Raw genomic sequence first — 27,823 nt, forward strand, 5'->3', positions numbered from 1 at the left:
GTGATCTCAGACCAAATTAGGCAATGTACAGTAGAAAAAGATATATGTTTTGGAGAAGGAAGGCTGACTTTGTCATGAAGGGTAGTCTCTTCTTCAAGAGTCAGTAGCTTTCTCATCTGATAGAAAACATTTCTATCTCCAGTTTAAATTTTATTCATAATTATGGAGATAGCTAAAATAGCAATGCATGTCAGCCTTTGAGGTATAACATGTGATTTGAAAAATTGGAAAAATATCAATCTTGCAGTCTATATAATAAAATAATCTTGCTTATGCTGGTTCAAAAATGGAACACCCTCAAATATATGCCACATTCTGTATCAATGTTCATTCTAGTCTGCTGGCTCATCTAATAGATATGACACACCAATGTATAAAGTACCAAATATAAAATCCTTGCTGAATGTTAACCTGTTTACCAAACTTATAGTATGATTTAGAATCTTGAGATGGCCTTAGGAGAGGTAAGAGTTAAATCAGAAATTCAGTCCATGAACAAACAATAGCATTTTTATACTTTGTTTTGTCCTGAGGTCCCTTATGAGGTTATGACCATCTGTATTCAGATATAAGTCCTAGGGATCTGGGAAAGTTTCCTGGAATTCAACTTGGGCCATGAAAGCAGGCCCCTAAATCTATAGGAACACGACTAATAAATTAGCAGCCAATCATCCAGTTAACCAGACCTTTATCTCCCTTATTCATCCTCTCAACTAATTATGATACCCAAATATCATAAATAACAGAATCAGAACTAGAGATTACATACAATAACATTGCTTCCTCAAGAATCAGTGCCCTGGAACCCCTGGGAAGTCATTAAAACTGGTTAAATTCAATTGATACAGGTCAGAGACAGAGCCTTTGCTATATAAAAGGAGAAGGGAAGCTATCCATGAGTTGACCTGACAGACTGGAAGAACTGTAGCATACCAAGCCTTGAACTCCCCTTAAACATTGGATATCTGCAAAAAAATATATCCTTCATAGAACTTGTTTAGAGATGTAGGTTTTGTGTATGGACTCTCTTTTCTCTTTGCTAGTATTAACCTTTGTCCCAAAAGTAATTCATTTAGAGAAGCATTTGTGATTCAATGTAGGAAGCAAAATGGATAAGAGTACCTGATCAGTTCTCCATTATATTAATAATCCTATGAACCTCAAAACTATGAATAATTCATATCTGTAAAAGAAGATTATTTGAAAGGGAGAAATGTAGCTAGAAATTGTTAGTTACATAAAATTACTCTATAACATATATTTATTGTGAAAATTGGAATATTGACTCATAAAGGAAATTGCTGTTGGTCTACTCACAGATCCAGAGTTGCCTCAGGCAGGGCAAAAGGGAGGCAACCTGCAGACCATAGACAAACATTTAGGCCAAGTTATCAGGCAAAGGCCAGTGAGGAACGACTATAAATTCCATACTCTCCCCTTCTGTGGAAGGCATCTGCTGAAATAGACAAGACAGAAGATAATTCTATATTGCTTTCAAATATTGGAAAAGCATGGTATGGGAGAAGGGGCAGAGATTAAATCTTACATTTGGAACAATACACTATAATACTCTTCATCTAAAATCTCAAAATAATTGTCACTTCAGGGTGCCAGTAATGCTTCCCCAAGGTAAAAACAAACAACTTCCTTTTTCTTTAGGAAAAAACGTAAACAGTGAAAGATGTCTTACTTAACAATACCTAACAAGCCATGAAAGACATTCTCATTCTTGTGCCCAGACGTGGAATTCAAATAATACACTGACCTTCAAGCTTATGTTCAGGTGTGGTATAGTGGTCATTATAACAACCAATGACTAGTTTTTTTGGTACATATATTTTTAAATCTGAAAGCACTCACTAATGTTAAATAATCTTACACTGTCAATCTTTATAAAAGCATCAGGTCTGAAGTGCAATTAAACATTCTAAATCAATGTTCCTGATATTTCAGTCAGAAAGTAAAAGAAATGAATTTTAATGCATTATTTTCTCCCATTTGCTTTTTACACATGTATACTTCTACTAGTCATTTATTCACCATTCATCCATTCATTTATTCATTCCTTTATTCAATCAGCCATTTAAGAAATACTTATTAAGCACCTGCTATGCACAAAAGCTAAAAATCAAAATAATGCTGAATCTATTTATACTCATTTTCCAAATATATTTAAGTGACTTACTATTCTAATAAAATATCTTTTGGCTTGTAGTTATTTATTTCTACTATTGCCTTTGGGCTGCTTCACTTATAATTTTGAGTCTTTTAAGACCAAGTTGTTCCATGAGTTGTATCCACCAGCATCACTAGGAGAACACTAGTGTCAAGCGATAGCCTTTTGCTGCAGTGAGATTTTGGGGTCATTAGATGTGTTATGAAATTTCCCAAATGCAATAAAATTTTCTGTCTTCCTGATATTTAACTTTGGATCCAGCTCACTATCAAATTGCAGGATAGATTCATCATATTTAAAGAGACAGAATAACACAAGGTACTATCCATCCAACAACATTGTGTTAACAGGGAAATAAGTATTTTTCATCCAATTGGACTTTCCAGTATAAATGGTTGGTCTAATCTCTCTTGCATTACTCTGAATCACATTGAGAATGTTAAGTAGTATACTAGCACTCTATGTAATTAATGTTATCAGCAATTAGCATTTAGAAAACCTCTTCATTATCAGAGAAATCTTGCATTTGGAGTCTGCAGGTGATACCTTCTATGACACTATCAAGAACTTTAGATAGGCATATGTTTCCCTATTTTACACTTTGCTTATCATTACTCATTGTATTATTGAACAATACCGCTGCTGTAGTGACAACCATAAAAAATAGTACAATTCTAATATGTGTAGGAAATAACTCATTGAATAAGGTGCATTTTGCAAATTTTTTTCCAAAAAATAAAGTCAACAAATGAAATACAGCAGGCTTTTATATTCTATATATTATACCTCTTAGCCAGTTTTATGATTGTGAAGATTTGATCTGCTATAGAAAGCCATCTTCCTATTCCCTTCTTATAGTTTCATTAAGAATTTTCCCAAAATATACATAAATCATCCTCATAAATATTTTTAGCAATAAGAAAGCAAATATATTGAATGGTAGTTTGGGGTCAACTTTATTCTTATAAAATAGTATTCTGTGATCTTTATTTTTTTGAAGAGTCTCCTTGTTAAGATTCTATAAATTGATTCCTAGGTACCCTTAAAATTGTGTCACCACAAAAAGTTATGCTATGTTATTACTTTTTTTTAATTTCAGCAATTGCTGAGACTGAATGTGCATGGTAAAATAAAAGACAAAAGGGAAAAAGAGATGAATCAAGAGAATTCTTTCCTTTGTAAACTAAGAGAATTGGACCAATTAATTTCCAAGGTCTATTTAGACTATAGAATCTATATGATTCTTTCATTTTACAGATGAGGAAACTGAAGCCCTGAAGGCTAAGTGACTTGCCCAAAGTAACATTGACATTAAGTGACAGAATCTAGATTTAGATCCAGATAGACAATATGAGCAGGTACAGATAGTTGCATCCTTAGAGGGAATACCTATCAGTCAATAAGAACACAGGTAGTTTTTCCATTATATCACATATCACTAGTATCTTCAACATATCAAGGATTTACTAAATACTTACTGTGAGCAAGGCACTATTCTAAGCACCAAGGGATTTTAAGGTGATTTAGACATGGTACCTCCCCACGGAGAACTTATAGTTTACTTGCAGAGCCAAGATACTCATATATCCATATACACATACAAAAAATATACATAAAAGCTGACATACACATATAAAGAGCATACATATATATATATATATGTTTTATATACACACATAATATCACTTTGGGGTTTTCAATGTGTTTTACATATATTATCTCATTTGATTCTCACAGCAACTCTTTAAGCAGATGCTATTATTATTCCTATTTTACAGATGAGGAAACTGAGGCTCACCGATGTTAAGTAACTTGACCAAGTTCATACAGAAAGTAAATGTTGAATTTTATCAAAGGCAAGGTTCAAGCCCAGGTTTTCTTAACTCAAAACTAAGCATTCGATGTACACTGAACACACACACCCACCCATGCAGATACAGATGCACACACACACACATACACACACACACACACATATATACACACACACACTAAAAGTGCAACCTAGAAAATGGTACCTGACTATTGAGTGGTATAGGCAATAAGTTTTAGCGGAATTCAGATGAATTTGGCTAAGACAATGAAGGTTTCATGGATTTGAATGAACCTTGAAAAATATCGATAATATAAATTTTATATCCGATAAACAGAAGAGAGGGGGAAGATAAGAGTATAAAGAAAAACTTCAAGGCAAGAATGGACATTAAACTTCTGGGGTTCTGGGTAATAGAGTAGAGCATTGTTGGTCTTAATCAAGGGCTTGTAGTGGGGAACATTCAAATGAAATTGGGAATACACCATCAAGGGTAATGAATTCAGGGGTTAGAAATCTGGCTTTCTTCCTATAGGCAAGAGGGAACCTTTGTAAGTTTTCAAGAAGCAAGGGTGGTAAGAAGAGACACAGACTATTTTTCCCCACCCATATTATCTGGATAATGATTTCAACTGTCAACATCATTCTGCCTATGTTTGACACAGCCTTATTCTTCAGAAGAAAAAAAACTGAGGTCACTTCCTTTGCCTGGATATTTTCATTTCTCAAGCCATCACGAGAAAGGCATATCTCTCAGCAAGCAAATCCCCACCCTTCTCCAACCATATCTAGGTATATACCATGTCCATCATACACTTTCTGGCCCACACTCCTGTTTCCTCTGGCTCAAGCCAGACCAGGAGATGTCTGGAATGTGACAAGGTAGCATTAGCCTGCCAACTCTATTCTGTTAGCAAATTTATTTTCTTCTCTTAGACTGATGATAAAAATGTCACGGTATGATGCTTTAGCAGGCCCAAGAGCTCCCACCTACAGCTGCGGGGCTCGAGTAGAACTCGGAGCCAAGAATGCCATAAGGAGAACAGACACTGAGTCTACCAATGCTGCTCCTTCTGCATTGCTCATTCTCCTGCTAAATGATGCAATGGGACCCCCTCAGGGATTCTGAGTCTGATCATGTTTTTCTTGCTATTTTTTTCCTGCTTCCATCTTCCCTTTACTAAAGCAACCCAAACTGCTGAATTTTTCATGAAAGAGATAATATCATTGTACACAAGATAATGGCATTCAAATACATCCATCTGCTTGTTAAGCTCTGACTACATTGATTGCAATTCTCCTGAAAGAATATTTATAAAAATGTTTTTTCTGCATTTGTGGTGTAAAATATTCACATTTTCATAAGTGAACTATAGAGAGACCCTTATATGTACCTAAGATAAGAGGGGAAAATGAACTGAGAAATTAAAAAATGGATCTTGGGATTTACCCAAGAATAATCATTTACACCATTCTACATGATGAATTAAAAATCCAGGTGAGTTTTATGACCAAATGATTTTGTTCTCCTATTAGTTGTAGAAGCCATAGTAGAAAACTGAATTTTAGTTCTGAGGAATGAAAAATCTTACATGGTTTGACCAAAGTGGTGGGCAATTTAGAGAGCTGTGTCATTTGCTAAAATGACAAGTCACACATGCAATGGACAATTCTAAGCTTCAGATGAAGGGGACGAGGAAGATAGAAAGCTTCACCAGTTAATATTTGATAGTGACCCTATGTCCACAAATGTTATGGGGGAGCCAGGAAGGAATTATGTAGGTGGGGAGAAGCCAGTGTATCATTCCTCTTTTATCCCTCTCTGACCTAGAATTTGGTCCCAGTCTTTAGAATGGTTACCCATCAAACTGAGTTATCCAGGAGACATTAATTAAATTTCCACTGTATTGCATTTGAAAAGTCAGAGTTTCCTGAGTCCCTAACTTAAGATTCAATGAAAGAACTCCAGAAAACATCCACCCTCATCCACTCTCTTATATACACTACTCTTGCTCATTTATTTAACTTACTGTTCTAATTCTTGTTCTCTACTTCAGAAGTCAAATAGAAAATTAATTTTGTGTATTGGTAAAATTTCCAACCATTATACCATAAGACATTGGTTTCTCTGCATTTTCTTTTTTGTCTTCTTCCACCATAATCATGTTGTGTTAACCAGACTAGATTCTTATTTGAATAATTGATAAGACATTTTCTAACTGGCATGAGATTTTTAATTGAATGTTCAATTAATTCAATTACCCCTAGCATTCCTAAACTCTAGACAAAGATATTTTTGTCTAGTATGAAAACAGAATAAGAAGTTCATTTCCCTGAGTACTGTTTTCAATCCTTCAAAATAAAGAGATGACATGTTGTGCTTAACCTAAGTAATCTCCCAGTAAGAAACTCCATTAGGGTCTTTAATACTCACTGACTATCACAAAGCATTATATAAATTTCTTTTTAACCATTCAAGAGAACTTCCAATGAGCTATTCATGTGTCTTATATCCAAGAGTTCCTCCATTAAGGTGAGATGATTTAGGGGGAAACAGGAAATATTACAGGAGCAATAATCATGCATATTTTTGACTGACATACAGGCAAGGCAAGAGAGGGAAGGAAAGAGAAAGAATACATGTTTTACACATATTCACTGTTTGAAGCTCTGAACTAATTGCTCTGCATTTGTCTTAACCAAAACTAGAACTCTGCAGAAACTCCAGAGCAAGGAAAAGACCTTTGATGCCATGAATTTGCCCTGCTTGTATTTATATGTATGCTTAATTAAAAAGAAATTTACTTTTGGCCATACCAATTTCCTTTTATTCTTTCAAATAGAAGCAAACTTCTTTCTCTTTATAACATTTTTTAATCTTTCATGAAAGAAAAAGTGTCCAAATAACTGCCAGTGATTTAAAACATTTTTGAAGTTGATAAATATATCGTTTTACTTTCATGAATTTAAAATTTTAATGGGGGTTCTATTTAAGACTACTCCTTGGTCTGAGTTCTTTCTTCATTTTTTCTAGGAGTAATGAAGACCATATGGAACATGAAACCCTCAATGCACAACACATAGTTCCCATTACTGCTAATAGCAGCTCTGCACACCAACTAAGGGAAACTAAGTCCCTGGGACATTTGTTCATATATTTCTATTTAATGATTCAGCATTACGAGCAACAGATTCTCCTGACATTGCACTAGATTCGAATAATACCCCACTACTTAGTCCAGAAGCTTTGGTCAAGGAAGAACTGTCAGTACACATTTCTGTTAACAGATTTAACTGTCATCATCTCTAAACTGAAGAAGCTGGGTGACTGAGACTGCAGTGGCAATAAAATGTTTCCATTTTATTTTAAATGTCAATGAAAAGTATAGTAATAACAATAACAGTGCAGACACTATTCATCCTGATATTCATCCTGAGGTTAAAAAAACAAAAGTAAAAGCCATGTGAAGAAAATGTGTGAGGCAGCTACTTAGCTTGTGCCCACACAACAGAATGCAGATAAAGAGTGCATCTGCCATATTTCCTCTTCAACTCTGAAGCACATTGTGGGCAATCAAACAATATAAACTAAGGAGAAGGACAACCCCATTAATCTTCCCCTTCACATACCGTCCCATGTTTTAACCACTAACCAAGTCTTAGCACTTCTATTCATTGTATTATGTCTTTGCTCTCACTCATCTCCCACAACTACTTTTCCCATACTCTCCATTTCAAACCAGGCTAAATTGACCAAAGGCAAGCAAAATTTTGACTTGGTTTCATTTTGTAACAACCCTTCCATTTGGGAGAGCAAATAGCAGAAATATAAATAGAGAAATATAGGAGTGATAGTATTACCAGACAAGAATTATTGCCTGGAGAAACAGTTATTTTCAAGAGTGAACCATGGGACTTCAGGCCAGCAGAAGAACTTAACCAGTACTCGTGGCAGATTGGATATAAACTTTGACCAATGTCATGCAGGATCTAAGCTAAATTTTAAGCCTACTCCCCCAGAGAACAAAGGGGTAGGGGGACAAAATACAACAAAGAAATATTAGAGGGTTATATCCATGAAATAAATCTTCCTTTGTAAAAAAAATTCAAGTAATTAAATGGAGCTAGGGTGCTATTCATTGGCACACTAACAAATATGGCAATATGGTGAATGGGAGCTCAAACGGACAGCAGCTGTAGAAAAGAGACACTTTAAACCCATCAGGGTGAGCCAAAGGTTTGATAAACATTTCCCACAGGCTTGAAGGTATATTAAATGCCTGCTATGTTCCAGGCACTTGTTAAATCCTAGGGACACAAAGAAATGCAAAAAGAGTCCTTGCTCTTAAGGAACTTACAATCTAATGGAGGGTACAACATGCAAAGAATGAGATACAAATAAGATGTATAAAAGATAAATCAAAGGTATCTCAAGAAGTAGGCACTAGCATAACAGGGGATTGGAACTTGAAGCCAGGGAAATCATGAGATAGAGGCAAGGAAGGACAGAATTCATGGCATGAGAGATACCCTTGAAAATTTAGAGTAAGGAGATGGACTGGTAAGAAAGCCACTGCCCTGGAGATGGAATATGTATAGGGGAGTAAAGTTGGAGAAGAATGGGAAGGCATTAGGCAGCCAGGTTATGAAGGCCTTTGAACAATAAACAAAGGATCCTGGGGATGACAGGAGACCACTGAAGTTGATTGAATGGATGGGTGACTTGTACAGAATTACGCTCTAGGAAGAACAATTTGACAGTTAAGTGAAGGCTGGATTGAATTAGAGAAAGACTTTAAGTAGGAAGAATAAGCATCAGGCTACTTCAATAGCCTAGACATGTGGTGAGAAAGGTCAACAGGAGGGTTGTGGCAGAGTCAGAGAAGAAGAGGGCAACTAGGTGGGACAGTAGATAGAGTGCTGGGTCTAAAGTCAAGAAGAGCTGATTTCAAGTTGGCCTCAGACTTAGTAGACTGTGTGTCCCTGGGGGAGTCACTTCACTCTATTTGTTTCAGTTCCTCATCTATAAAATGAGTTGAAGAAGGAAATAGCAAACCATTCCAGTACCTCTGCCAAGAAAAACCTAAATGGGGTTCAAAGAGTCAGAAACAACTAAAAGCAACAACAAATACAAAAAATATTATGAGGGAAGGTAAAATTGATAAGACTTGGTAACAGATTGGATGGGGAAAGGATGTGGTCAAAGAATAAGTAGCAGGAATTTCTCCTGGATTCCAAGCCTAAGTAACTTGGAGGATGGTGGTACAATTGACATTAATGGGGAAGTCAGGGAAAGTAAACTAAGTTTAGGACATACTGAGTTTAAAATGTTTACAGACTATCCAATTAAGGGTTTCTAAAAGGTAGTTGTAGAAGTGAGGCTAGAGATCAAGAAAGAATTTAACAGATATGAAAATCATCTGTGAAGAAAAGATAACAGAATCCATGGGAGTTGATGAAATCATAAAGAGAACTTTTGGAATAGTATAAAAGAAGAAGAGGGCATAAGAGAAAGCCTTCGGGAACAACCGCCATCAGCAAGAATAATCTGAACAAAAATCTAGCCAAGTAGACAAAGAAGGAGCAGTGAGAAAGGAGGAAAACCAGAGACAAATGTCACAAGACCTAGAGAGAACAAAGTATGAAGGACAAAATGGTGACTGACAGTGTCAAAGACTTCAGAGTCAAGAAGGAAGAGGACTGAGGCAAAAACACTGGTAATTTATTTTACCGGGAGGTTGGAGGTCAGACTGTAGAGAATTAAGAAGAGAGTGACATGAAAGGAAGTAAAGGTAGAGAGTGCAGCCATGAAAGAGAAGAGAGATATAAGGTGATGGCTACTATGGATGAAAGGATCAAGTGAGTGCACTTTGAGGATGGAAAGTGGTAGATATGTTTTAATAGGATCATTCCTTGCTTCTCAGGGCATAGATATTGGTCTGGTGGCAATATGTGGCCTAGTTTCTGACTCCAGGATTCCTATGGCTCATTCTTTCAAATACAAGAGCTAGAGATAGAACAGAAGGTAAGAGAGGGAAGGGAACAAGCATTTATATAGTACCTACTATGTGCCAGGGCAGCTAGGTGGTGCAAGTAGAGAGCCAGGCCTGATTTCGAATTCAGCCTCAGACACTTACTAACTGTGCAACCTCAGTCAAGTCACTTCATCCTGTTTGCCTCAGTTTCTTCATATGTAAAATAAATTGGAAAAGGAAGTAGCAAACCACCCCAGTATCTTTGCCAAAAAACTCCAAATGGGATTGCAAAGACTGAACTGACTGAAAAACAACCATGTGTACCAGGTAATGTGCTAAGTTCTTTTACAAATATTATCTCATTTGATCCTTATAACAACTCTGTGAGGTAGGTATTATTACTAGTTCCTTTTTATAGACCAGGAAACTAATGCAACCAGAAGTAAAGTGACTTGCCCAGGGTCTCTAGTTAATGTCTGAGGCTAAATTTTACTTGGATTTTCCTGACTCCAGGTTCAGCATTCTAACTACTGTCCTGTTTGTTGCCTCTAGAAAAAGAAAACAAAACCACAGAGAAAAGGGGAAAAAGAAAAGAAAGAACAAATAGATTAAGTGCAGAGCCCCATTTCTAGGTTCCATGTGGCCTTATATAGGAAGCAACCTCAAGGCCCTTCCCCTTATGGCATAATTTTTAATAAGATGTTAGAATAAATGATTTAACACACTCCTACATATGTATCCTAGAAAGAGCCAACAGTCTCATGATCTTTGAAGACACTATTAGTTGTGGTTACATAACCTATGGAAAAAACCTTCCTTCAGAACACATGGTTAGAGAACCAAAACCATTTACAGAATGTCCACATATAATCCAGTTTCTCCATAGCACTAGCCTTATACATCACTACTATTACCCCCAGAAGCTATCTCCTTGGCATTCTCCACATGAAGAAGTACAAACTGCGTAAGCAGTTTGGTGTCTCCACATTCACCAGACCTCCATTACAAATTAATATTACTACAAGGAAAAATGCAAAAGTTGTAACTCTTAAAGAGCACACTTCAATGACTATAAGAGGTATTGCAATAACTGCTGGTGAGGGAAGTGAAATGTTTAAAGGATCATTAAAGCCCATGATGAAACAAGATTGGTCACACTAAAGTGCAAAGGTAAGTACATTCAAAAGTTAAAAACAATGACAAGAACTTAATTGAGCAAAACAGAGTAATTAATCATCAGAAAACAAACAAAAATCTTGTCTTCATAAGGACCTGGTAGCTGAAGGGAGTGTTATTAATCCCCATACAGTAAAGAAAAGGCTTCTTGAAATTTGGAGAACAGTGAAAAGATTATAAAAAAAATAGCTATTCATCATTTCTCAAGAAAAATACAATACAAATACTAAAATATTGAAGTTTAGAAAACGGTATTTTTACTTATGAAACTCACTTTCCATTCAAAGATGTACCAAAACCATTATCAGAAGTCCAGGCGAGTCTTCAAGATCAGGGTATCATTATTCAACTATAAAATATCCACCCCCAAAATGTCTGGAGGATTGTTTGCTTATGGGTACCTGGAAGTCTTATCCCAGTGAGGTACTAAATGAACGCTGAGAATAATAAAATATTTAATAATAGCTAGCATTTTTATAGCACTTTAATGTTTACAAGTGCTTTACAAATATTCTCTAATTTAGTCCTCAAAATAATCCTTGGAACCAGGCACTATTATCCCCCTTTTGCAGATGAGGAAACTGAGGTAAACTAAGGTTAAATGACTTGAAATATACTGGCATGCTTAGAAATAAAGTTGATCCAAATTTATAAAAATTCCCAAATGGAAAAAGACTACCACATTAGCCTTATGTCACACCACAGAAGGTTAAGAAATTCATCCAAAAGATAGTGAGAAAGGTACTTCAATGTTTAAGAAACTAAATGGATTCAAATGCCAATGAAAACCCATGGGCTATAATCAAGTCTAGACTTGGAGGTTTTTGTAGGGCAAAAATGAAGGTAATAATAAATATTGAAAGATAAACGGGCACCATATTAGACAGCCTTGAATGCCCAGGTAAGCATTTTATCATTTAATGAGTAATCATGGTCTCTTAATGAAAAGAATTGTCTTCTAGAACCTATAGTAATAAAACAAATACCTTGTGTGACTCCAGGTTTTTTCTTATGACAAGTGGATATGAGAGGCATAAAGAAAGACTCTTGAATTCTCTGGGATTCTCCCATCTGATCCCAATACAAAGATTACCTAGTCATGCTTGATTCCTAAATAAGTATTAAAATTAGTGCTTCAGGAATTAAACTTTGAAGTCAAGAAGGCATGCAGAAAAGTTAATATCTTAGGCTAATTTGAATGCACTTGTAGATGTTTGCCTATCTTTTTATTACCCTGCAAGTACAATTATGATCTATATCTTATTACTGCACCCATGAATTCTCAAAAGATTTCTTGCTGAATTGTTACACCTTTTTGGGCAATTGTGGTCAAATTGTCTTCTGTGCCATCTCTTTCCAATCCCTCCTTCCTATCTCATTTACTTTCAATTGTTTTGTAGCCAAGTAAAAGAATTTATATTTACAACTCTGGGGCTTATATTATTCTATTCTCACAGAATAGCTAAAAAGAAGCTTTCTAAAAGCTTCATTTAAAATGATAATTTGAAAAATTTCAGAAATAGATCACATCATAAAGAATCAAGAGTTCTGGGGTTTGGGAGGGGTATAAGAGATGGGGTATAAGGGATATAAGAATAAGTCTAGAGAAAAAGGATTATATTTTATTCTTGAAAAAAAGGATAGTGTACAAATTTGAGAAATTTCCAGGCCCTTTAAAGTCATAAATGTTGGAAACTCAAAATTAAAGAAGAAATAATTTTCATTTTTCCACTAACCTTTTCAGTAAATAATGCATCTGAGTAAAGCAACCTATAGTTGGATGAGTAAAAATCAAATTTATGGTCATTGGGGATAGAATGAAAAAAATTTAATAGAGAAGAAAATAGTTGAAATGTTGCTAAATTAGTGCATATATAGATTATATTACATATTTTCTATATATGTTATTAATACCAGTTAAATATCACATATTAATATATATTAGTGTTGATAAATTAAATTGGGAGGAAGCATTGTTGATCAACTTGGGCTTCATAGTTAGGAAATCCTGGGTTTGAGTTCTGTCTCTGACATTAAGGTGACCCTGGGCCTAGTAACAAACTTTCAGTGTTACAAGTAACTCCCCCAAGTGATAACTTACTGAAGACTTATTGATGCACATCAGAGGAGGAAAATGTCATAAAAGGAAGATCTATGCCATAGTGATGCAATCATTGATCTGGACCAAAAATAAGTTATGACATGTTATAGACTTAATTCATATATGTGGACCTTATACAAAACTCCTTGCTTAATGTCATTTTACAAGTTCAATGCTTCTCAACAGAGAATTGCTTACAATAAGAGTGTATCCTCATCTGGTAAAGATTTTAGTCCTAGAATGAATAAGACCAATTTCCATTCATGACCTTACATCGATATCCCAAGAAACATTTTCTTAATGGCTGATAATGACTTTAAAGGATTAGATACTTATGCTATATTACCACTAGGTAAACTTCTTGGAATTTTATCTCAAGTCAATTGAAATGAGATGATGTTTTGGGAAAGATTATCTTGGTTCTCACCAGCCTTGATCAAAAAATAGAATAAATATCCTTTTTTTTTCAAGTTCTGTACAAGAGACATAAACATAAAACATAGCCAACCATTAGAAAATATGTAACAGTCTACTGAACAAAGCCTATGTATGAGAAGGGGGTCACCTTTCAGATTGCAGCTGTGATACAATTCAATTAGCAAGCATATCATGTGATCACAACGTACATGTCACTGTGCTTAGTGCTTAGGATACAAAGATGAAAAACCATACACTTCTGCCCTCAGTGAGCTTAAATTTGACTGGGGCAATTCAATGTAAAAAGATGTGAATGATTTGTGATTTAATCACCATGATCAACTCAATGCAACAAATATTTCTTAAGTACCTACTATTTTCCAGGCATTGTGCTAAGCACTTGATGAAGGAGGGCTAACCTGGAAGACAAGTAAAGGAATTTCCTTGAGGTACCCTAGTGTTAACATCACTCCACTTGTTTCACTGAATGTAAATTTTGTGGGCTGGGCTTTGAGCCCATATCTTTCTAAATCTAAATACAACACTCTCTCTACTATGCCATACCATCTCTCTTTTACAGAAAATAAGGTGAAAAATCAGAGATAGAAGGGTATTGCATTGACAACTGCAAAATGATGCCTGACATGGGAAGAAGGGAAAACACAAAAGAACTAGGAAAAGCATCAGCCTGTAAGATCATAACAACTTGAAACCATTTAGCAAAGCCCCCCACATTTCAATGATGTGCTGATATCACTGGACCACAGGACAGTGCAGTGCAGTGGCAGAAATAATTAATATTCCTAGAGATAACACTGAGCAAGTCTATTTCCATCCTCATCACTCACTACTTCCCTTCACACTCTCTGTGCTCCAGCCAAATTGGCCAATCTGCTGTTCCCTACATCCTATCTCCATCTTTGTCCCGCTGTACAACTGCCTCTTGGAATCCCTAATCCCTTCAAGGCCACACTTAAGTGGCACATCCTACACTGGGTCTTTTCTGATTCCCCTTAGTTTTAATGCTATCCTCCACATTTACTTTGTGCACATTTCATACTTACTTATCTGTGTACTTGATGCTTTCCCCAGGTAGAATGTAAGTTTAAGGACAGAGAGTTTCATTCCCAAAAAACCAATTGCCTATTGAATATTTCACAGTTAATGTCCCAGAAATAGGGAAAAACAACATATCTAAAACTGAACTCATTATTTTTCCCCCTTGCCCCTTCCGCCTCTTCCAAACTTCCCTATTTTTTTTTGAAGGGACGACCATCTAGACGCGCTAGAAGTAGTGTCTCAGGTTTATAATCTCAATATTCTCCTGGACTCCTCATTCTCCCTCACCCTACATTCCAGTCAGTTCCCAAATCTTTACCTCTACATCTCTCACATGCAACCCCTTCTCTCTGCTCATACAACTACTACCTTAGTTTAGGCCATCCTCACATCTCACTTAGACTGTTGCAAAAGGATCCTAATGGCTGTCACTGATTCAAGTCTCTCATCACTACACTAGAGCAATTTTTCTTAAAGATCTGTTCACAGGACTTCTTGACCAGATCCAGTGGCTTCCCATTGCTTCTAAGATAAAATATAAACTGCAAACTCCTCTGTCCATCTTTTAAAGACCTACTTAACCTAGTATAGTGTCATCTCCAAATTATTTATGTGTGGATAAATCCCAATTTCATAGTTTCACTGGATAAGTTAACTTTAATTTTTCTCTATTCTATGCTGATATGAAATATTTCATATCACAATGAATTGTGTGGTAGGACTATATGTGTGTGTGAGTAATCACTTTTTAAAAGATGTGGATTCCCTACCAAAAGATGTATATAGATTATATTATGTATTAAATCATATATATATATATATATATATATTCAGTGCAATGAGTGGTTTGAGTTTTTTTTAAATACTATCGTGAATGTTTTTGAAATGTTCATGAACCACCCCTGATATTTTATCTATGCAAACTAAAACTGAGTTTACCAAATGCCAAATCTGACAATTTGGTTCATTCCTTAAAGAGATCAGATATGAAGGATTATGGTTACCTTTTGGTTTCTTTCCTGGTATAATTCTTCTATGTCAACTTCCCAAACTAAGGTTTCATATGTGTAAGTTTTAATATATTTTCCTCCTAGAGAAATCAAAGTATTAAGGGTTTGGATGTTTTTGTTTTTGTTTTTGCTTTTAGGAAGGGGGAAGGCAGGGCAATTGGGGTCAAGTGACTTGCCCAGGGTCACACGGCTAGTCTCATGGCTAGTAAGTATTAAGTGTCTGAGCTAAAATTTGAACTCAAGTCTTCCTGATTCCAGGGTGGGTGCTCTATTCACTGCACCACCGAGCTACCCTAGGGTTTTTGCTTTCATAATCCTGAATTTGTTCTGTGAAGTTTGGATTCAGTCAAAGGGCCACACTTGAGGACCTAGAGGGCTACATGTGGTCTCAAGGCTGCAGGTTCCCCACCCCTGCGATGTTTTCTCAACTTCTGTGATTCTTGTGTATGTTGTTCCATAGAAGATCTTCCCAAAGGTCTAAGGGCCTGCTCCCGGGTCTTTGAGTAACCCCTTCTTGTTACTTATCTACATTCTACCCTTTCTGAAAGATTCAACTCATTCTACTTCCTCAATGAGGTCTTTTGAGACCAATTTAATCTGCATTGCACTTTTCCTTCTCTGATAATATAGATTTCATAATTACTGGTATTTATGCAACAGTTCAAGGTCAACAAAAGTACTTTATACACTTTCTCATTGTCTTTTTTAATCATATATTCTATTCCCTATAACAACCTTATGGGGTAGATACTCCAAACACTATCATTTCCATTTTGAATATGAAGAAATCAAATCTCGAAAAGCCTGAGTTCATTGCCCACTGTCATCTAGCCAGTAAATGTCAGGGGCATGATCTGAACCTTTATGTGCCCTGGTGTGTGGTAAATGATTCCCTGATCAAGGACACCAAAGCATTTTATTTGTTGATAATAGAGGGAACCATTGTCTTTTGGGGAACTATGTCCAATACATAACAAAAATCATCCTAAGACTTATTAAAATATATTAATAACAGCCTTGTTTGGTCATTCATGTAGGAACAAATTATATTGTCAAAAGGAACCTAAAAGAAATTCCTAAGGATTATGAAGTCTAGAGGGAAAGAAATGGAAGGCATTGGAACATAGACTGTGTTTTCTACATTGCTTCAAATTGGAAACAAGGGATGCAGAGGAGAAAGACTGATTTGAGAGATGAGAAACAGTCTAAGAAAGTGGTGTCAGAAAATGGGATCTGGATTTCTAGACCAAGTCTTAAAGTACAGGAATATCAGACTCCTGGCCAGGTACATAGACAAAGACTGATATGACTATTTACTGTTTTACAATTCTGATCAAAAAGGACTTAAGCCAAAAAGGATGGTAGAGGAAGAAAACTGCCTACACATGTCCACCAAGTCAGATACCATAGACATAGCAATAATGAAGAGAATAGGAACTAAGATATCTATGAGTCCAAAGGCAATAAAATCCAAGTAAGGAGCCAATAGTAAAGTCCATGGTTTCAATTTCTTTATAAAAAAATTATTTAGGCAAAAAGAAAGAGAAATTTGAGTTCCTAATGCAAGGAGGCAAATTTGATTTCTTAGGTATCAATGAGATTTAGTGAGATAAGGACCATAAGAGAAATATGGCTTTTCTCATATAAAAGAACGAGGATGGGTAAAAGGAGGTGAGGGCACTTTTAAAAAGGCACAATTAAGCAAAGAAATAGAGGACCAGACTGGCAAATATGACAGAGAACATTTTGGTAAAAATCAATGGTTGGAGAAATAGAAGAAATATTGTCACTGAAATATACTACAGACTATATAGACAGAAGGATAACATGAAAGTGTTCAGAAAACATTACAAGCTAAAGTAATTGCGACATAGTTGTGACAGTAGTTTTTAGTTTTCCAAACATCTTTTAGAATGTTTTCATTCTGTTAATGGTAGCCTTAATTTAATGATAATTTAGTCTTTCAAAAGGTTGAGAAACCAAGATAAAATCTGATTTTGAGTCTGATTCTTCCTTTCCAGGGTGGAACTGGTTTCTAAGGTGGAAATGATGGGAATCTTACATAGAGATGATCACTCTCTCTAGAGTTTGTTATAGAAAGAAATCTTTCCTTCTATTCCCAGTGCCTACTACCTACCTAGTACATAGTCTGACATGCACATTAGATATGGTAAGAGAGCTTTTCAAGAGGATCAGGAGGATAATTGGGTCCTATGCACTAAAATTCTAAAGGGATAATCAGTACAGATTGAATAGAAAACTCTCAAAAATTAAATTATGAAGACAAGAAGGAAAATAACTCCAACATAGAGAAAAATAATAGTTGTCTAAAGAGATAATGTGAATATATTTTTTATTTTTAACAGATATGTACCAAGACAGAAGCAAGGACAGATAACAGAGAATGAATTTAACAGCATGGGACAATCCTATAAAAGAATTGTGTAAATTATGCTAGAGTGCCAAATCAGTGGGGCAGAAAAGGGAAACTAGGAAGAAGAAAAAAAGTTTGTTTTATTTTTTAGTGATTTGGAGAAGAAGAAAAGGATCAAAGACTAGACCACTGCTTGAGGTAGACCAAAAGGAAGTGGGGGAAGACAACAGAAAAAATCATAACTGCCACATTTTTATTTTGTTTCTACCTTCCATAGCAAGGTGAATTATCTTTGAATTGAAAACACAAAACAAAAATGGCTGACAGGTAGTTGATATCCTATATAAATAAGTGTCTAGTGGTCTTTGAAGAATTCAAGTCACCTGGTCCATACAAACCACATCCTCTGGCCATAAAAGGACTAACAGAAGTGACTGGGAAAGCATTGACAGGGATATTTAAAAGGACTAGAAAAGGACAAATGTCCAGATTTTTTAAAAAAGAGGAAAGATAACAGAATCTGAAAACTATAGGCCAGTAAACACAACTTCAATTCCTGAGGAAATTCTAGGATAGATCATTAAAAATATGGCCAGTTGACATCCAGAAAAATGAATAGTGATTAATCCAGCATGGCTTCACCAAAAAAAAAGCCATGCTGAATGACTTGTGATAGATTTCATCTTGTTTTGTCAGACAGAAAAATGCTAGTGAGATAGTTTACCTTAATTTTAGCAAAACATTGGATAAAGTACCTTATATTATTTTTGTGGAAAGGATAGAGCAATATAGAGTAGATGATAATAGAACTAAACACATTTAGAACTTATGGAATAATCAGAGTAAGGGAGTAGCAATTATTGGTTGTCAGCTTAGTGGAAAGTCCCTAGTTGAGTACCCCAGGCAGCTCTGTTCTTGGTCCTGTACAGTTCAACTTCTTTATCAATTTACTTAGATCAGGTATAGAGGGCATGTGCATCAAGTTTTCAAATGACACTGGCTAGAGGTAGCAAATACCTTGGATGACAGAGTTGGGGTCCAAAAAAATCTTTTTTTGGAGGCTTAGCCATTAGGACGAATCTAAGAAGTAGAAATTTAATAGGACTAAAATGGAAAATCTTAAATTCAGGTACAAAAATGAACTTTACAATCACAAGATGGAAGAGGTATTATTACAAAGAAGTTTGCCTGGAAAAGATCTTTAGCAGATCCCAAGTTCAATGTTGGTGGAAAGGAACAGCCAAAAAAGTTAATAAAAATCTTGGACCAAATTATAAGGATCATAGCTCCTATAAGGAAGTAATATTCCCATTCCATTTTGCCTTTGGGAGACTTTATCCATAGTATTGTTTTCAATCTTGGGTGTCACAGCATCCAAGGACATTAACAACATAAAGAATGCCCAGAGAAAGGTAAGTACTGTTTCCCTTTTGTCTTGTGCCCCCCAGCTCTTACAACAGTGCCTGGCACTAGAAAGCACTTAACAAATACTTGTTGATTTATTGATTTATCTGCTTGTTCCCTTATAGTTCAGAGTAAGGTTTCAGTTCAAAGCAAGGGGAAAAAAATCTTAGATTAGATTTAGAGCTATACAAAAGTGTAAGAGACTTCTTTAGAAGGTAGGAGCTGCCTCCTAATTGGAGGTCTTTAAGGAGAGAATGGATTAACATTCCTCTGGTGGCATACTGGGGGTTTCTTTTCAGGTATGTGTTAGAGAAGATGGTTTGTGAGATACCTTCCAAATCTGAAATTCTGTGACTCAAAATACATTACTCAGAGCATTATAAGTACATCTCTAACACTGTCTGTATCAGAAATTTTGGCATTTAATGATATATTGTCTTGTTGCTTAGCAGTTTCACATGTGAATGTCTATCTCACCAATTTAAATTCATATATAAAGGTAAAATGCCTTACATTTCATTTATGGCCCCCTCATTGACAAGCACAATGGAAGGCATCTATCTGTATCCCTAACATCTGAAATTTTTTTTTGTAGAATTCAGTCACAAGTTTTGGGATTCACCGACGTTATTTTCTACTGGATCTGAATTACGGTAGCATTTAGTCAATGCATACTTGTTGAATGGTGAACAATGAACACCATAATGCAGTGAAAGTACCTTGTAAGACTTAAAGAGTGATATAAATGTGAGTTGTTTTTGAAAGAAAGCTAGACCAGGAGGCTTCCTAACCAGGCCAGGAGGCAGGAGACCTGAGATCTTATTTTAACTATAATTCTGCTATGAAGTACATGTAATATGACCTTCAGCATACCCTATAATCCTTTTGTGTTTTTTGTTGTTTGGTCATTTCAGTCATGTCTGAGTCTTTGTGACCTCATTTGCAGTTTTCTTGGCAAAGATACTGAACTAGTTTGTCATTTCCTTCTCCCATTCATTTTACAGATGACAAACTGAGGCAAACAGGGTTAAGTGACTTGTCCAGGATCACACAACTAGCGAGTGTCTGAAGACAGATTGCAGTTCAGGAAGATAAGTCTTCCTGACTCCAGACCTGGAACTCTATACACTGTACCACCTAGCTGCCTCTATAGCCTGTGAGAGCGCTCATGTTCTCATCTACATATATCCTAATGTCTAGCTCTAAATAATGATTCTCTATGACTTCATGTGCAGACTTACCTATGAGGGTCAGTCTTTGAAACATGCTCAGATATTCACTACCTGATTTCAGTATAAGGAACCATGTGGGAAAAGGGGTTGAGGTGGGAGAGGAAGAATGTGGTCAGACATGATGACCCAAGTTATATAACATTGCACTCACCAAAAGGGTAACTAGATGGCTCAGTGAATAGAGTGCTGGGCTTGGAGTCAGGAATATCTGAGTTCAAATCTGGTCTCCAACATTTACTAGCTGTGTGACTCTGAGCAAGTCATTTAACTTCTGTTTGTCTTAATCCATCTGAGAAGGGAATGGCAAATCACTCCAGTGTCTTTTCCAAGAAAACCCCATGCACAGTATTAGTGTGCCATGGACCATAGGGACATGAAGAGGCAGACACAACTGAATGGCTGAACTACAACATTCACTGAAGAGTCAAAAGCCCTAGGCACTCAAAAGGAAAGTGAGAGACACCTTGTAGGTATAAGTAGGCGACAAGCTATCATAAATTACACTTTACATGTAAGAAATGTAACAAAAAACATCATCAACAGCATGTACGACCAGGAAATCAGCTAAGTCAGTCATTTAGTAAGCGCAAAAGATGAGAGAAAAATAGCTCAACCAGTTACACTGGTGTCCACAAAATATTAAAAATCCTAAAGGAAGATTTCCAAACGGTTGGGTGAATCCTCTATGGTTGACTTTTTGAAGGGCATGGATAAGAAGTATGCAAAAGGAGAAAGAAAAGAGGGGCTTTGCTCTGCACCAGTATAAGGAAGTACTCCTATCAGAGAGATCACAAATCCGTTAGAGTACTAAGCACCTACCATGTATGAGCACCTAAGCATGTCATTCCACCTTCCGCAGCACATCTCAGTCAGGTCAATCTCTTGATTGGCTCCCTAAAATGAAATCACGTCCTTCCACCTAGACATCCTGGCTCTTGGCCCATCAGGAAACATAAGTTCTCTTAGCCGGGTCAGAAAGTGGTTCTACTATCAAGTTCTCCTATCATTTTATGTCTCATCTCCTAATTTCCTTATCCTATCCTTTCAGTTTCCTAGCTCTTCCTGGCTCTCAAGTGCCTGCTTGGTTTTGACCCTCTGTCTTATTCTGACCAACAGCATATGTGTTTGTCCTAACTCCAGATTGTCCATCTGGCTCCAGACCAGTGGCTTCCAATTACTTCCCATCTTCTCTCTGTGACCAGTCATTACCCACAGGCCTAGTGCTGACAATATGTATCCCAAACTGTTAGCTACTATAGGTGATGCAAAAACAACAGGCTGCAATTTCCTAGAGGGCAGGGTCTATAGCTCTGAATATTCAGAGCAGTGACAAGCATGATGAGTGCTCTTAATAAACATTACATTAGTATAACAAAGAACCATGAATAGAAAGCTAAAATGTAATTCTGGAAGCACTAGCTTCTGGACAGAGACACACACAAACAACTGCTCACAACTGCAATGTCAACACTAAAAATAAAAGTGAAATTAGTTTTTAAAGTCAGTTCATTGTCTGATTGTCTTTGGCTTCTATAGGTCATAATCAGACAACTGACCTTCACATTAGATTCAGACAAAATCTCCAGTCTGATGATTTTCAAGGCACAAAAACACAGTGTGGAAGTGATAGAAATATACATTCCTCTCTTTGAAGTGATTTTTGAATACTTACAAATTTAACTATGCCTGAAAATATTACTTGTAGGAATCATAACAGCAACTTTCATTTTCTTCTATTTTTCCTCTTTTTTCTTCCTTGCCTGATTTGTTCTTTTCCTTTCTATCACTAGCCCTAATCAATGCAGGAGGTCAACTTGAAAGAATGGACAGCCTCAGAGACACATACATTTAAACCACTTTAATGCAAATATTGATTGAAGGCACATAGACACAGGCTGGGACTTTTTTTTTTTTAAATGGACATGTTTTCCCTGGGTTTGCACTTCATGTGATAAAATAGATCACCATAGATCAGGGACTCAACTGTCTCCCTCAGCACAAGGATGAATACGCAAATTAACAAATTCAAAAGATAGGCCAGTCATAATGCCAAGCTCTGCTGGGAAACCAAGATGCTGTCTGCATCCAAAGCAGGTACTTCACCAGTCTGTTGGGCCATATTTTCATAACTGTTTTCACTTCTGCCTTCACACTTCCTAGTAGAGCTGTTTTTGCAAACAAGGTGGGCTTGCCAGGATGGGTGTTGCACCTCCAGTCACTGGGAGTAGTTGTGCAGCAACAATGCATACTATGTTGAGACACTTAATTCCCATGTACACAAGATTATCAAAGCATTTTATTAGAAAGCCACTGTCTGCCGCTTATATTTAGCAACAGTGTGCTAGTCCGAGCTGAAATCCAAAAGGAGAGATCAAGGGAGGGAAGGAATTCTAAGGACCGCTTTGAAATTCAACACTAAAAAGATCTGACATTCTTCTATCTGTGGGCATTTTAAGGCTGGACTGGGGGGGGGGGGGAGAAACGAAAAAGAAAACCTGTTTGTACAGAGAAAGCTAGCCTGGCCCACGGCCAAGACAGGAAGTCTATGGAAGCTGTTTGAAAGCAATGGAATATTGAAACAGCAAGGGAAAAAAATGAACAAGTTCATCTCATATTGGACTTTTTCAATTCTTCTCTCTTTTTATTCTTGGTCAATTGTATCCCCAATCATGGAGAGAGGAAGTACACGTATTTTCTGGGTTGGGTTTCATAGAAACAACAGTCTGGGCAAATAACAGGAGTGAAACCAGACTTGGTATCCACCACCACAAAAATGCTAGATCCCTCTGCTTCTTCCTCTAGGCCAACCTAGGCCAAATGGTCCTTGAGCAAAAGAATGATTATCATCATAAAGAGCTGCTGAGGTGTGCTACCATAGTGTTCCACATAGGCTTATCAGCCTGAAGGCCTGAGATAACCAGAGGTGAGGGAGAGACTAGATTGGAAGCAAACTGGGAGGGAAGCACATGCCTCTTCTTCCGAACCAAATGACAGAATGAAGCTCTTGACCTTGGGAGAGCATGAGTGCTTGGGGGGAGGGGGAGGTGAAGAAATGGGAAGGAGGGGAGGGGAGAAGAATGATATTAAGAATTTCTTGCCGTAATATATTCGGGTAAAAATGGGGCTGTCATCTTGAGCTACAAGTTAGAAAGTTATTACTTTTAATATGCCACTACCTTAGGCCTATACTGTTATGTAAAAGAAAAATAACCTTGTGTGACAGTTTAACATTGATCGATGTGCCTGCCAAATGCAAAGAGATAAATAAGCAGGTGATGAATAAACACCACTTCAAGTAAAGACATTACGCGGCATGCATAAAACGGCGCCAGGCACCTAGGAGCTGTGGGTGGCCGAAGGTTAGCCATTTCATGCCCACTCAGTAAAGCAGACTTAATCGCTTCCAATATTTTCTGTTAAAAAGCACGCTTAATGAGCCAATTTCACAAGCCCAGAGAAACTGATTATTATCTCTGAGTTCCAGCAGAGTTGGTTGTTTTCCAAGAGCCAGTTTTTTTTTTCTTGACGGGATAAAAACCTTTTTTTAAAAAGAGAGAGAGTGAGAGAGCAGAAGAGAGAGAGGGAGAGCAAAAAGAGGGAGAGGGAGAGAGGAAGCTTAAAAAGAGAGAGGGCAAAGAAAAAAAGACCCACAATCAGGGAGCTTGGCAGTAGATGGCAGTGTTACTCTGCCGTCCAGACTTCATTAGAGCAAGGGGCTCGGTTGATGCTGGTTTGTAAGATGGGACTTTAAATAAAGCTGAAAGCAAATGCCTGAAGGTTCTCTGTCCTTCCCTGGACCCACAACTTTTCCCACCTTCCTCCTCTCTAAACATGGCAGTAAACCTGAATGTGCAGGGAAAGAGCTAGATGGGGGAGGGAGGTACATCCTTCATGCCACTCCTCTCTATGGCTCTTAGTCTACACTTGATCCTACACTCTTACAGGGCTTTCGAGTCTCTTCACAGGCATCAGTCCTATCTCTATCACCCTCTGGAGGGGATAAGGCCCTGGAGGAGTTTGAAATCTCTGGTATCCTTTACTGAGCTTAGGTATACAGAAAGAGCTCAGCAGATGTTCTTTAGGTGAATAATACATACTGGTGATTTCCCAGGCTCTAAAAGTCCCAGGGGAAGGTAGGCACCTGTACAGGAAGGCTGGCTTCTCTCCTGACCCCTCCTATTCTCATTAAGAGCCTTTTGAAGCAGAGGCTAGATTGAGTAAGGGGATCTACCCTAAGCCCAGAACCTACTTGGGGAAAAGGTTGAGAGGTGGGGGGAGGGGGGAGAGACACTTCTCTGAAGGGCATGATTATGTGCCTTCCTCCAGCTGCACAGCAACATTGTGAAAGCCACAAAAACACAGGGTTATTGTCACCAGCAGCAGTTACTCAATCGCCACTTACCAAAGAAACCCCAGCAACTAGACCTCAGCATATAATTAACTCAGATATAAAAAAAAAAAATCAAATTGAAGTGAACTGTTTATTGGGCTCTAAATCGAGAGGCAAGTTAATTATTTATTATGAATATTCATAGAAAACTTGTACAATTTCCAAACTTGGCCTTCAATTACTAATCAGTTAGCTCAAAAACTGATGTCGGTTCCTTCATGGGATGAATTGTTTTAGATCTGCAATAGACCTTTAAAACAGGTTATGAAAAATTCTTTCAACAAAGAAATTTTATCCCAAATTCACCGCCAGTATTTAACCTGCTGTTCAACTGGAAGGAGCAGGGATACAGATAGAGGAACAAAGATAAAATGGGGGAAATAATCGTTACAAGGCCTCCCCCCCTCCCTCCCAATTGTGAGACTCAAGGGAGATAGTATATATAAAGCACTTTGCAACTATAAAGTGTATAAATGTAAGCTATAATTATTAATAGATTATCCTTTATTCACAATGATGTAAAAGACTGATAGTCTGAAGCAAGCTCTTCTTCAGGAAAATTTGCATTTTCATAGCTTTTAAACAACGGGGATTAACCTCTAAGGCTGAAATTTTGAGTGTTGGGCAACAGGTGGAAGAGAATTAGGATATGTATGGGGGTGGGGAGAGAGTAGGGGATCTGGGGTAGCATCAGGGCTCGGGCCCTAGAGGTTGAATTAGCTATGTGATCTGCTACTCTGCCACAAAGTTTGACTTTTTAACCTCCTGCGGTATTTGAATGGATGATTCAGCCACCAGAGATTCTGGAGTAAAAGACTCAGGGGAAATGAAACAGTTTTGCTGGACTTTATCCCTTGTTTGAGAGATAACTACAGTTATAATTGGGTGAGAATTGTTAAGAATTGAATTAGAAAGTGTTTCGATGTGCAATTTTGATTAATTGATTTATGTAAGCAGTATTTCTGCTTTATTATCGTATATAATGTGCATGAACAAATTGATTGGCAGATTGGTGAGCATTCTCTGCATAGGACTAATCATTGAGGAGTTGGATAGCAGGGTATTTAGAACACTGGACTTGGAGTCAGGAAGACCTAATTATGAGTCCTGCCTCAGACTTTTAGTTGTGTGACCTGGGCAAGTCACTTAATGTCTGTAAGCCTTGATTTCTTCTTCTATAAAATATAGATAATAACACCTATCTCACAAGGTTTTCATAAGGATTAAAAGAGATTATATTTGTAAAACACTTTGCAAATGTTTCAAAGTGCTATATAAATTCTAGTTATGGTGGTGATGATGATGATGATGATGATGATGCTTACCTGGGAAACCTGAAGAACGGTATTATATAGTCAGCAAATTTGATTCCAGTCCTGACTTTCCTTGAAATTGCTCTATGACATTAGACAGATAATTTCACTCTAAAATGAGAGAGATGGGATGATCTCCAAGGCACTACTAACATTTTATTATTTTAAATCCTTTCTCTTGCCTTTTATTTCAGTTTCCCATAAAGAAAAATTAAAATAGACTAGGGCTCTACAACAATTTGGCTTATCAGAGTGAAGGAAAATTGGGTGTTCGAGTAACTTTTCAAATTAAACACAAGTCAAGTCTGCATTCAGTGATGAAGAAATTCAGCACAGGGAAACAGTACACCAAGGAAGTCAGAAAAGGATCCCATCTTCTAAGACCCACTTCGCAGGAATTGCAGACACTTCATGGCTATTCATAAAGAAACTAAAGTCTGCTGCTTGAAGGGCAGAGTAAAATCATTTCAGGTAGGTAAAGGAGAGACACGGGCAAAACTCCAAAACTGATAAACATCAGTTTTCTTTCTGGTCCCCTCCACAATACTCTCTTTGGGTTTCTTCTCAAAATCTGATTCTCTCTCTCTCTCTCAATCAAATTTAATAACCCAATGTCCCTTAGTGAAACAATTATGTCTTAATGTGTCCAGGGACTGTTCTCTCACTTTTCAAATTCAATCAAGTCTTTTTGTTTTGTTGTGGTTTTTTGGGTACTTTAACTGGGAACCCCTAACAAAGATTTATTGGAAAGAAATTTCGGGGACAATAGTAGAATGTTAAGGAAGTACTTTAGGATATTTCCAGTTTTTCATCACCCTCCAAACCATTTTACATGTGTATCTACTTGTTCTCACTCCAAATAAATCTGCTCTAGCAGGACAGAAAGGCAAAGAGATACCTGAGATGGGCAAATCAAAATAATGGAAATAGCTACTGATGGCCGAATATTAAGAAGAACTATAAAAACAGGAAATTTCAGATTACCTTTAAGAGCATCTGTGTTACTGAGTAGAGCTGTCATTCTATGTTCCCCATTGTTCCATTAGCCACACTTCCTAGGCAGGTCAGGTTTATGCAGCAAGAATTGAGGGCTGAGATCCTTGTTCTTTCCAAAAGAAGGAGCTTAGGGGCGGCTAGGTGGTACAGTGAGTAAAGCGCCAGCCCCGGAGTCAGGGGGACCTGAGTTCGGTTCCGGCCTCAGACACTTAACACCCACCCAAAAAACCTAGCCATGTAACCTTGGGCAAGTTACTTAACCCCAACTGCCCTCCCAAAGGCAAAAAAAGAGGAGCTTATCTATTCTTCCTTCCTTTACCCTCACCACACTGGCACTACTTCCATTCATGCAACCATCCTGGATCTTAGACTTACCACTATGTTGTT

The sequence above is a fragment of the Petaurus breviceps genome, unplaced genomic scaffold (genome assembly GCF_028583685.1).
Source record: "Petaurus breviceps papuanus isolate PSGF00001 unplaced genomic scaffold, PetGlider_PUasm1.0 90842, whole genome shotgun sequence".
In the NCBI taxonomy this organism is placed as follows: domain Eukaryota; kingdom Metazoa; phylum Chordata; class Mammalia; order Diprotodontia; family Petauridae; genus Petaurus; species Petaurus breviceps.